Source organism: Leucopleurus acutus (genome assembly GCF_964270905.1).
Source record: "Leucopleurus acutus genome assembly, chromosome: 13".
Lineage (NCBI taxonomy): Eukaryota > Metazoa > Chordata > Mammalia > Artiodactyla > Delphinidae > Leucopleurus > Leucopleurus acutus.
In genome coordinates this window covers 73,509,834-73,522,160 of record NC_139155.1, presented here as the reverse complement: position 1 = coordinate 73,522,160, position 12,327 = coordinate 73,509,834, and the positions used below count along the sequence as shown (strand labels likewise).

Sequence of the window (12,327 nt, the reverse complement as noted above, 5' to 3'; positions counted from 1 at the left end):
AGGAAATGACAGATTGGAGTGGAAATCAATGAAAAGCGAAAATAGAAAAAAGAAAAAGAAAAATCAATGAAATCAAAAGTTGGTTCTTTGAAAAGATGAACAAAATTGACAAACCTTTAGCTAGACTAACAAAGAAAAAAAAGACAGAAAACAAATGACTAAAATAGAAAATGGAAGAGGGAACATCACTACTGACGAACAGAAATCAGGAGGAGAAGGAAGGGGGGAGATCGGGAAGATGGCGTAAGAGTAAGACGCGGAGATCACCTTCCTCCCCACAGATACAACAGAAATACATCTACACGTGGAACAACTCCTACAGAAAACCTACTGAACGCTGGCAGAAGACCTCAGACTTCCCAAAAGGCAAGAAACTCCTCACGTACCTGGGTAGGACAAAAGAAAAAACAGAGACAAAAGAATAGGGACGGGACCTGCACCAGTGGGAGGGAGCTGTGAAGGAGGAAAAGTTTCCACACACTGGGAAGCCCCTTCGTGGGTGGAGACTGCGGGTGGCGGAGCGGGGAAGCTTCGGAGTCACGGAGGAGAGCGCAGCCACCGGGGTGCAGAGGGCAAAGCTGAGAGATTCCCGCACAGAGGATCGGTGCCGACTGGCACTCACCAGCCCGAGAGGCTTGTCTGCTCACCCGCCAGAGCGGTCGGGGCTGGGAGCTAGGGCTTCCGTCGGAGTGCAGGGAGAGGACTGGGGTTGGCGGCGTGAACACAGCCTGCAGGGGGTTAGTGCACCACGGCTAGCCAGGAGGGAGTCCTGGGAAAAGTCTGGAGCTGCTGAAGAGGCAAGAGACTTTTTCTTCCCTCTTTGTTTCCTGGTGCGCTAGGAGAGGGGATTAAGAGCGCTGCTTAAAGGAGCTCCAGAGACGGGCACGAGCCGCGGCTAACAGTGAGGACCTCAGAGACGGGCATGAGACACTAAGGCTGCTGCTGCTGCCACCAAGAAGCCTGTGTGCAAGCACAGGTCACACTATCCACACCTCCCTTCCGGGGAGCCTGTGCAGCCGCCACTGCCAGGTTCCCGGGATCCAGGGACAACTTCCCCGGGAGAACACACGGCGCACCTCAGGCTGGTGCAATGTCCCGCCGGCCTCTGCTGCCGCAGGCTCACCCCGCATCCGCACCCCTCCCTCCCCCAGGTCTGAGTGAGCCAGAGTCCCCTAAGCAGCAGGTCCTTTAACCCCGTCCTGTCTGAGCGAAGAACAGACGCCCTCCACCGACCTACACGCAGAGGCAGGGCCAAATCCAAAGCTGAGCCAAGGGAGCTGTGCGAACAAAGAAGAGAAAGGGAAATCTCTCCCAGCAACCTCAGAAGCAGCGGATTAAAGTTCCACAATCAACTTGATGTACCCTGCATCTGTGGAATACATGAATAGACAACGAATCATCCCAAATTGAGGAGGTGGACTTTGAGAGCAAGATTTATTATTTTTTCCCCTTTTCCTCTTTTTGTGTGTATGTGTATGCTTCTGTGTGAGATTTTGTCTGTATAGCTTTGCTGTCACCATTTGTCCTAGGGTTCTAGATCTGTTTTTGTTTTTTTTCTTAAAAAAACTTTTTTCTTAATAATTCTTTTTTACTTTAATAACTTTTTAATTTTATCTTACTTTTTATTTTATCCTCTTTCTTTCATTTCCTCCTTCCTCCCTCCCTCCCTCCCTTTCTTTCTTTCTACTTTTTCGCCCTTTTATTCTGAGCCGTGTGGATGAAAGGCTCTTGGTGCTGCAGCCAGCAGTCAGTGCTGTGCCTCTGAGGTGGGAGAGCCAACTTCAGGACACTGGTCCACAAGAGACCTCCCAGCTCCAAACAATATCAAACGGCAAAAATCTCCCAGAGATCTCCATCTGAACACCAGCACCCAGCTTCACTCAACAACCAGCAAGCTACAGTGCTGGACACCCTATGCCAAACAACTAGCAAGACAGGAACACAACCCCACCCATTAGCAGAGAGGCTGCCTAAAATCATAATAAGTCCACAGACACCCCAAAACACACCACCAGACGTGGACCTGCCCACCAGAAAGACAAGATCCAGCCTCATCCACCAGAACACAGGCACTAGTCCCCTCCACCAGGAAGCCTACACAACCCATTGAAACAACTTTAGCCACTGGGGACAGACACCAAAAACAACGGGAAGTACGAACCTGCAGCCTGCAAAAAGAAGACCCCAAACACAGTAAGATAAGCAAAATGAGGAGACAGAAAAACACACAGCAGATGAAGGAGCAAGATAAAAACCCACCAGACCTAACAAATGAAGAGGAAATAGGCAGTCTACGTGAAAAAGAATTCAGAGTAATGATAGTAAAGATGATCCAGAATCTTGGAAATAGAATAGAGAAAATGCAAGAAACATTTAACAAGGACCTAGAAGAACTAAAGATGAAACAAGCAATGATGAACAACACAATAAATGAAATTAAAAATTCTCTAGATGGGATCAATAGCAGAATAACTGAGGCAGAAGAACGGATAAGTGAACTGGATGATTAAATAGTGGAAATAACGACTGCAGAGCAGAATAAAGAAAAAAGAATGAAAAGAACTGAGGACAGTCTCAGAGACCTCTGGGACAACATTAAACGCACCAACATTCGAATTATAGGGGTTCCAGAAGAAGAAGAGAAAAAGAAAGGGACTGAGAAGATATTTGAAGAGATTATAGTTGAAAACTTCCCTAATATGGGAAAGGAAATAGTTCATCAGGTCCAGGAAGCACAGAGAGTCCCATACAGGATAAATCCAAGGAGAAACACGCCAAGACACATATTAATCAAACTGTCAAAAATTAAATACAAAGAAAACATATTAAAAGCAGCAAGGGAAAAATAACACACAAGGGAATCCCCATAAGGTTAACAGCTGATCTTTCAGCAGAAACTCTGCAAGCCAGAAGGGACTGGCAGGACATATTTAAAGTGATGAAGGAGAAAAACCTGCAACCAAGATTACTCTAATCAACAAGGATCTCATTCAGATTTGACGGAGAAATTAAAACCTTTACAGACAAGCAAAAGCTGAGAGAGTTCAGCACCACCAAACCAGCTCTACAACAACAGCTAAAGGAACTTCTATAGGCAAGAAACACAAGAGAAGGAAAAGACCTACAATAACAAACCCAAAACAATTAAAATGGGAAGAGGAACATACATATCGATAATTACCTTAAATGTAAATGAATTAAATGCTCCCACCAAAAGACACAGACTGGCTGAAGGGATACAAAAACAAACCCCATATATATTCTGTCTACAAGAGACCCACTTCAGACCTAGAGACACATACAGACTGAAAGTGAGGGGATGGAAAAAGATATCCCATGCAAATGGAAACCAAAAGAAAGCTGGAGTAGCAATTCTCATATCAGACAAAATAGACTTTAAAATAAAGACTACTAGAAGAGACAAAGAAGGACACTACATAATGATCAAGGGATCGATCCAAGAAGAAGATATAACAATTGTAAATATTTATGCACCCAACATAGGAGCACCTCAATACATAAGCCAAATACTAACAGCCATAGAAGGGGAAATTGACAGTAACACATTCATAGTAGGGGACTTTAACAACCCACTTTCACCAATGGACAGATCATCCAAAATGAAAATAAATAAGGAAACACAAGCTTTAAATGATACATTAAACAAGATGGAGTTAATTGATATTTATAGGACATTCCATCCAAAAACAACAGAAAACACATTCTTCTCAAGTGCTCATGGAACATTCTCCAGGATAGATCATATCTTGGGTCATAAATCAAGCCTTGGTAAATTTAAGAAAATTGAAATTGTATCAAGTATCTTTTCCAACCACGACGCTATGAGACTACATATCAATTACAGGAAAAGATCTGTAAAAAATACAAACACATGGAGGCTAAACAATACACTACTTAATAACGAAGTGATCACTGAAGAAATCAAAGAGAAAATCAAAAAATACCTAGAAACAAATGACAATGGAGACAAGACGACCCAAAACCTATGGGATGCAGCAAAAGCAGTTCTAAGAGGGAAGTTCATAGCAATACAATTCTACCTCAAGAAACAGGAAACATCTTGAATAAACAACCTAACCTTGCACCTAAAGCAATTAGAGAAAGAAGAACAAAAAAACACCAAAGTTAGCAGAAGGAAGAAATCATAAAGATCAGATCAGAAATAAATGAAAAAGAAATGAAGGAAATGAGAGCAAAGATCAATAAAACTAAAAGCTGGTTCTTTGAGAAGATAAACAAAATTGATAAACCATTAGCCAGACTCATCAAGAAAAAAAGGGAGAAGACTCAAATCAACAGAATTAGAAATGAAAAAGGAGAAGTAACAACTGACACTGCAGAAATACAAAAGATCATGAGAGATTACTACAAGCAACTCTATGCCAATAAAATGGACAACCTGGAAGAAATGGACAAATTCTTAGAAATGCACAACCTGCCGAGACTGAATCAGGAAGACATAGAAAATATGAACAGACCAATCACAAGCACTGAAATTGAAACTGTGATTAAAAATCTTCCAACAAACAAAAGCCCAGGACCAGATGGCTTCACAGGCGAATTCTATCAAACATTTAGAGAAGAGCTAACCCCTATCCTTCTCAAACTCTTCCAAAATATAGCAGAGGGAGGAACACTCCCAAACTCATTCTACGAGGCCACCATCACCCTGATACCAAAACCAGACAAGGATGTCACAAAGAAAGAAAACTACAGGCCAATATCACTGATGAACATAGATGCAAAAATCCTCAACAAAATACTAGCAAACAGAATCCAACAGCACATTAAAAGGATCATATACCATGATCAAGTGGGATTTATCCTAGGAATGCAAGGATTCTTCAAAATATGCAAATCAATCAATGTGATAAACCTTGTTAACAAATTGAAGGAGAAAAACCATATGATCATCTCAATAAATGCAGAAGGAGCTTCTGACAAAATTCAGCATCCATTTATGATAAAAACCCTCCAGAAAGTAGGCATAGAGGGAACTTACCTCAACATAGTGAAGGCCATATATGACAAACCCACAGCCAACATCGTCCTCAATGGTGAAAAACTGAAAGCATTTCCACTAAGATCAGGAACAACACTCTCACCACTCTTATTCAACACAGTTTTGGAAGTTTTAGCCACATCAATCCGAGAAGAAAAGGAAATAAAAGGAATCCAAATTGGAAAAGAAGAAGTAAAGCTGTCACTGTTTGCAGATGACATGATACTATACATAGAGAATCCTAAAGATGCTACCAGAAAACTACTAGAGCTAATCAATGATTTTGGTAAAGTAGCAGGATACAAAATTAATGCACAGAAATCTCTGGCATTGCTATAAACTAATGATGAAAAATCTGAAAGTGAAATCAAGAAAACACTCCCATTTACCATTGCAACAAAAAGAATAAAATACCTAGGAATAAACCTACCTAAGGAGACAAAAGACCTGTATGCAGAAAATTATAAGACACTGATGAATTAAAGATGATACAAATAGATGGAAAGATATACCATGTTCTTGGATTGGAAGAATCAACATTGTGAAAATGACTCTACTACCCAAAGCAACCTACAGATTCAATGCAATCCCTATCAAACTACCACTGGCATTTTTCACAGAACTAGAAAAAAAAATTTCACAATTTGTATGGAAACACAAAAGACCCCGAATGGCCAAAGCAATCTTGAGAAAGAGAAACGGAGTTGGAGGAATCAGGCTCCCTGACTTCAGACTATACTACAGAACTACAGTAATCAAGACAGTATGTTACTGGTACAAAAACAGAAATATAGATCAATGGAACAAGATAGAAAGCCCAGAGATAAACCCACACACATACAGACACCTTATTTTTGATAAAGGAGGCAGGAATGTACAGTGGAGAAAAGACAGCCTCTTCAATAAGTGGTGCTGGGAAAACTGGACAGCTACATGTAAAGGAATGAAATTAGAACACTCCCTAACACCATACACAAAAATAAACTCAAAATGGATTAAAGACCTAAATGTAAGGCCAGACACTATCAGACTCTTAGAGGAAAATATAGGCAGAACACTCTATGACATAAATCACAGCAAGATCCTTTTTCACCCACCTCCTAGAGAAATGGAAATAAAAACAAAATCAAACAAATGGGACCTAATGAAACGTCAAAGCTTTTGCACAGCAAAGGAAACCATAAACAAGACCAAAAGATAACCCACAGAATGGGAGAAAATATTTGCAAATGAAGCAACTGACAAAGGATTAATCTCCAAAATTTACAAGCAGCTCATGCAGCTCAATAACAAAAACACAAACAACCCAATCCAAAAATGGGCAGAAGACCTAAATAGACATTTCTCCAAAGAAGATATACAGACTGCCAATAAACACATGAAAGAATGCTCAACATCATTAATCATTAGAGAAATGCAAATCAAAACTACAATGAGATATCATCTCACACCAGTCAGAATAGCCATCATCAAAAAATCTAGAAACAATAAATGCTGGAGAGGGTGTGGAGAAAAGGGAACACTCTTGCACTGCTGGTGGGAATGTGAATTGGTACAGCCACTATGGAGAACAGTATGGAGGTTCCTTAAAAATCTACAAATAGAACTACCATATGACCCAGCAATCCCACTACTGGGCATATACCCTGAGAAAACCAAAATTCAAAACAGTCATGTACCAAAATGTTCACTGCAGCTCTATTTACAATAGCTAGGAGATGGAAACACTCTAAGTGCCCATCATCAGATGAATGGATAAAGAAGATGTGGCACATATATACAATGGAATATTACTCAGCCATAAAAAGAAACAAAATTGAGCTATTTGTAATGAGGTGGATGGACCCAGAGTCTGTCATACAGAGTGAAGTAAGTCAGAAAGAGAAAGACAAATACCATATGCTAACACATATATATGGAATTTAAGGAAAAAAATGTCATGAAGAACTCAGGGGTAAGACAGGAATAAAGACACAGACCTACTAGAGAATGGACTTGAGGATATGGGGAGGGGGAAGGGTAAGCTGTGACAGAGCGAGAGTGGCATGGACATATATACACTACCAAATGTAAAATAGATAGCTAGTGGGAAGCAGCTGCATAACACAGGGAGATCAGCTCGGTGCTTTGTGACCACCTAGAGGGGTGGGATAGGGAGGGTGGGAGGGAGGGAGATGCAAGAGGGAAGAGACATGGGAACATATGTATATGTATAACTGATTCACTTTGTTATAAAGCAGAAACTAGCACACCACTGTAAAGCAATTATACTCCAATAAAGATGTAAAAAAAAAAAAAGAGGAGGAGAAGGAGGAGGAAAGATTAAAGGCAGTCAATTTTTTTTTTCCCAGAAAAAAAAAAGTACTTTATCACACACAAAGAATGACAGAAAGCAACGGTAAAATGCTAACATTTGAGGAATCTGGGTAAAGAGTATATGAGAATTTTTTGTACTAATTTTAGAACTTTTATGTCTGAAATTGTTTCAAAATAAATGTTTTAAAGAAATTAAAAATTAAATACTATCAAAAGAAAGCAGGTATAGCAATATTAATGTCAGACAAAATAAAACTCAAAGCAAAAAGCATAAAACAGAAGAAAAAGGGCTACTGGATAATAATTTGAAAATACAGTCTACCAAGATATAATATCATAAACCTTTTTGTACTTAACAAAATAACTTTAAAACTGAATCAACAAAAATGTAAGGGAAAACAGACAAATTCCAATCACTGTTGAATACTTTTAACTATCCTAGAAATTAACAGATAAAATAAAAGGCATTCAGATTTGAAAGGAAGACGCGAAGCTGTCTTTACTTGCAGGCTGCATTATCCTGCATGTAGGGAACTCCAAGAAATCCATACACAAAAAACTACTAGCACTAACAAATGAGTTCAGCAAAGCTATAGGATACCAGGTTAATATTTTAAAATCATTCATAGTTCTATATACTTAGCAATGAAAAATCTAAAAATAAATCAAGGAAAAATTCCATCAACAATAACATCGAAAATAACAAAATACTTAGGAATAAGTTTAACAGAAGTGGTGCAAACCTTGTACACTGAAAATTACAAAACATTACTAAGAAAAATTAAAGATTATCTAAATAAATGGAGAGACATTCCAGGTCCCTGGATTGAAAGACTCAATGTTATTAAGATAGCAATTCTCCCCAAACTGTGATCTATAGATACACAATACCTATCAAAATCCCAGAAGAATTTTTGTAGAAACAGACCAGCTAAACCTAAACTTAATATGGAAATACAAAGGATCCATAATAGCCATTATAACCATATAAATGTAGAGCCATATAAGTGTTATCCATAATAACACTTCTGAAAAAGAAAAGAGCTGTAGGACTTACACTACTATATTTCAACATTTACTATAAAAGCAGTAGCAATTGGACTTCCCTGGTGGCGCACTGGTTAAGAATCCACCTGCCAATGCAGTGGACATGGGCTCGAGCCCTGGTCCAGGAAGATCCCACATGCCACGGATCAACTAAGTCTGTATGCCACAACTACTGAGCCTGTGATCTAGAGCCTGCGAGCCACAACTACTGAAGCCCATGCACCTAGAGCCCATGCTCCTCAACAAGAGAAGCCACCACAATGAGAAGCCTGTGCACCACAACAAAGAGTAGCCCCCACTCACCGCAACTAGAGAAAGCCCACGTGCAGCAATGAGACCCAACACAGCCAAAAATAAATAACTAAAATAAATAAATTTATTAAAAAAATAAAAAAAGAAATGGGGAGTCCCGTGACAAATCTTTACACTTATGGAGAACTGATTTTTGACAATGGGTGAAGGACTGTCTTTTCACCAAATGGTGCTGGGACAACTGGATAGTCATATTCATAAAGACGAATTTAGATTTGCACTTCATTTGTATTTCACAAAAATCAACTCAAAATGAATTATAGACTTAAATGTAAAACGTAAAAATATAGGAGAAAAACTGTGCTCATGGATAAGGCAAAGAGTTCTCTGGTACACCACCAAAAGCATACTCCACAAGACAAAAAGTTGGTAAGCTGGACTTTATCAAAATAAAATATGTTTACACTTTGAAAGACACTGTTAAGAAAATGAAAAGGCAAGCTAGATACTGGAAGAAAATATTTGCAAATCATGTGACTGAGAGAGAACCTGGATCTAGAATATTTAAAGAACTGTTACAATTTGGTATAAGACAACCCAATTTTATAATGGGCAAAGATTTGAATAGACATTTCACCAAAGAAGAAAAACACATGCCTAACAAGTACATTAAATGATGCTCAACATCTTTTCAACCTGATCTCAGTTATCAGGCAAATGCAATCAAAGCACAATGAGATATTTCATACCCTAGCACTAGAATGGCTATAATAAAAAGATAGTGGGCTTCCCTGGTGGCACAGTGGTTAAGAATCCTCCTGCCAATGCAGGGGACACGGGTTCGAGCCCTGGTCCGGGAAGATCCCACATGCTGCAGAGCAACTAAGCCCATGAGCCACAACTACTGAGGATGCGCTCCAGAGCCCACGAGCCACAACTACTGAGCCCGCATGCCGCAACTACCGAGGCCCATGTGCCTAGAGCCCGTGCTCCACAACAAGAGAAGCCACTGCAGTGAAAAGCCCACGCACCACAATGAAGAGTAGCCCCTGCTTACAGCAACTAGAGAAAGCCCGTGTGCAGCAATGAAGACCCAATGCAGCCAAAAATAATAAATAAAATAAAATTTAAAAATAAAAAATAGATAGTAACATGTGTTTTAAAAAGCCCCTACCAGCTACTGAACTGTATGCTTAGAAATGGGTTAAAATATTAAATTTTATGTTATGTATATTTTACCGCACACACAAACAAAGCCTTTACCAATTCTTTAAAAAAAAAAAGATGCATAAAGCAGGAAAAACCAAAGCCAAACCCCCCCAAATCTTCCATCTTTAGATGGCTTCTCTGGTGATTTCTATCAAATATTTAAAAAAGAAGTAACACAATTTCACGTAATCTTTTCCAGAAAACAGAAGAGGAGGAAATACTTGCAAATTTACTTAAAATGAGGTAAATTTAAATGTATAATTAAAGGCATCATGATTTACTTTTTGCAGAAAGTGCATTACTAAAGTATAAAAGACATAAAGTATTGGACCACAAGTCTTAAGAACTGGGTTCCAATCCAGGTTTTGTTACCAATTAGTTGTATAATCTTTAGCAAGTTACCTCATCTTGTTGGGCCTCGGTTTCCTCATTTGTAAAATAAGGAGAAGTACCAGAGAAATCCTTTCCATCCACATAATATAATTCTATGGTATATTTATTACATAAAATTTTGTTTAAAACTTGCCCAGTTCTAAGTTGGTATAACCCTTCTGGAAAACAACATGGCAATATGTAGTAAGAGCCAGTTCATACGCTTTGGAGAAGTTTTTCAATTTTTTGGATATTTATCTTAGGGATATTTTTCAGCCAAAGCAAAAGAATACATAAAAAGATGGTCACTTTAACAACTCACATGTCCAAAAAGAGTGGAATAAGATAGTAATACAAAGAAATATCAAATTGCTAAAAATTAGTATGAAGATAATGAAAAATATTTTTGTTAGATAATAATCAGAATATAAATGATTTAAAATATAAAAATGTACACAGTATATAAGTATGTGCCAAAGAAAATGTCATATGAGCTAATGAAAGGAGTATTAGAGTTGTGAGTCTAAAGGTTTTTTTTAATCATAAACAGTTTTTTTGTTTTTTTTTCTTTTTGCGTTACGCGGGCCTCTCACTGTTGTGGCCTCTCCCATTGTGGAGCACAGGCTCTGGACGCGCAGGCTCAGCGGCCATGGCTCACAGACCCAGCCGCTCCGCAGCATGTGGGATCTTCCCAGACCGGGGCATGAACCCATGTCCCCTGCATCGGCAGGCGGACTCTCAACCACTGCGTCACCAGGGAAGCCCTAAAGACTTTTGAAATGTTGAAACATTATATACTCAAAAAGAAAAAAACAAAAACTTGTCCAAAGGATAGAGATACAAAATATCAGGATTATGTTGATGAGGTTCTAAATTGCCCTGGCTTGACTAATGCTTCCTAAGAGTGGTTATGAACCTAGGGCTCCCAGCTGAAGTCTCAATGATTAAAACTTTTATCAACTGATACTGGAATTATCAACAGTATTTTACTTGTCCTACTCAGTGTTGAGATAAAGCCTGGAAGTCTTATGATTTTACCAAATACCCATTAAAATCCAGATATAATACTGCAGAGTTCAAAATCCTTATGCCTGATTATTTCGTTTATCACTGTTGCTCCCTTTCAAGTTCTCAATTTAAAATTTCTCAGGCAGCCTTCATTTTTAAATGTATCAGCCACAAAACTATTTGAGTTATACAACCACCAAATTTCCTCTAAAGTAAGAATAGTGAAAAGAAGGGAGTATCTAGCTTCCTGATTTTCGTTTGTATTTCTATAGCTGTTTGCTAGGATGGGAACTTCGAGAAGGTCAGCAGAGAGAATACTTGGTAAATGCTACCGTGCACAATCCTCATAAAAGTAGGTGGAACCATATGAAATTATTTGTGTAGATCAAAAATTTGACTATCAGCAGTCTCATATGGCTCAACGTAGGTCAGTGCCTTTTTTTTTAATTAAGAAAAACTTTATGTCCCCTTTGAGACTCTGTAGAATCACTGTCAAGGACTCTCCTTAACCCTCTCAATGAGTGTATTTACGTGAATCCTTTTTTTCAGAACCAGAATTTAAGCAATTAGTTTTTGCTTGTTTGCATTAAAATGCCAAAGCCATAAGCAAAACCAAGAAGTGTTTTAACAGAAGCCAACCAAAGAATAAATATCAGAATTATCCTATTAAACTCAATTCCTGTCAAAGTCATGTTTTTCCTCACAGAAGCAATAAGTTTTGGTGCCAACATTTTCAGAGCAACGCTTCTTCCACTTCCAACAGAAATCAATCCCATTTTGAGAGCATCTTACCTGAAACTACCATAGACTATAAGTAGAATGGAAATCAGAAATGTAGACACTTGACTGGAATCCACCAGGGAATAGGCCCTAGAGAAATAAGAGGAAAAAAATTTTAATCACATGGCAGCAAGTCCTCATGGAGTTTACAGTCTGATGGATTTTTATAAACCCCACTAAGTTTTATTTTTGTCTTTAGGAAGGAAAACAGGTATAAATTAGCATTAACAAAATACATAATTAAAACACAGATCTGCTAGCTTAACATTAAGAGTAAACGTATAGCTTCACAGCTATTATTAGTTAACATTCACAGGATG

The 12,327-nt window shown here is 38.7% G+C and overlaps 1 protein-coding gene across 1 annotated transcript in view; it reads right to left on the bottom strand.

Moving 5' to 3' along the window:
- SPPL3 (signal peptide peptidase like 3) overlaps positions 1-12,090 on the bottom strand; it is a 49,352-nt gene extending 37,262 nt beyond the window's left edge. The window contains exon 1 of the mRNA XM_082853510.1: positions 12,020-12,090. The gene's annotated coding sequence lies outside the window, so the exon portion shown is untranslated. The remainder of the gene's footprint in view (positions 1-12,019) is intronic.
- Between the last annotated feature and the right edge of the window lie 237 nt (positions 12,091-12,327).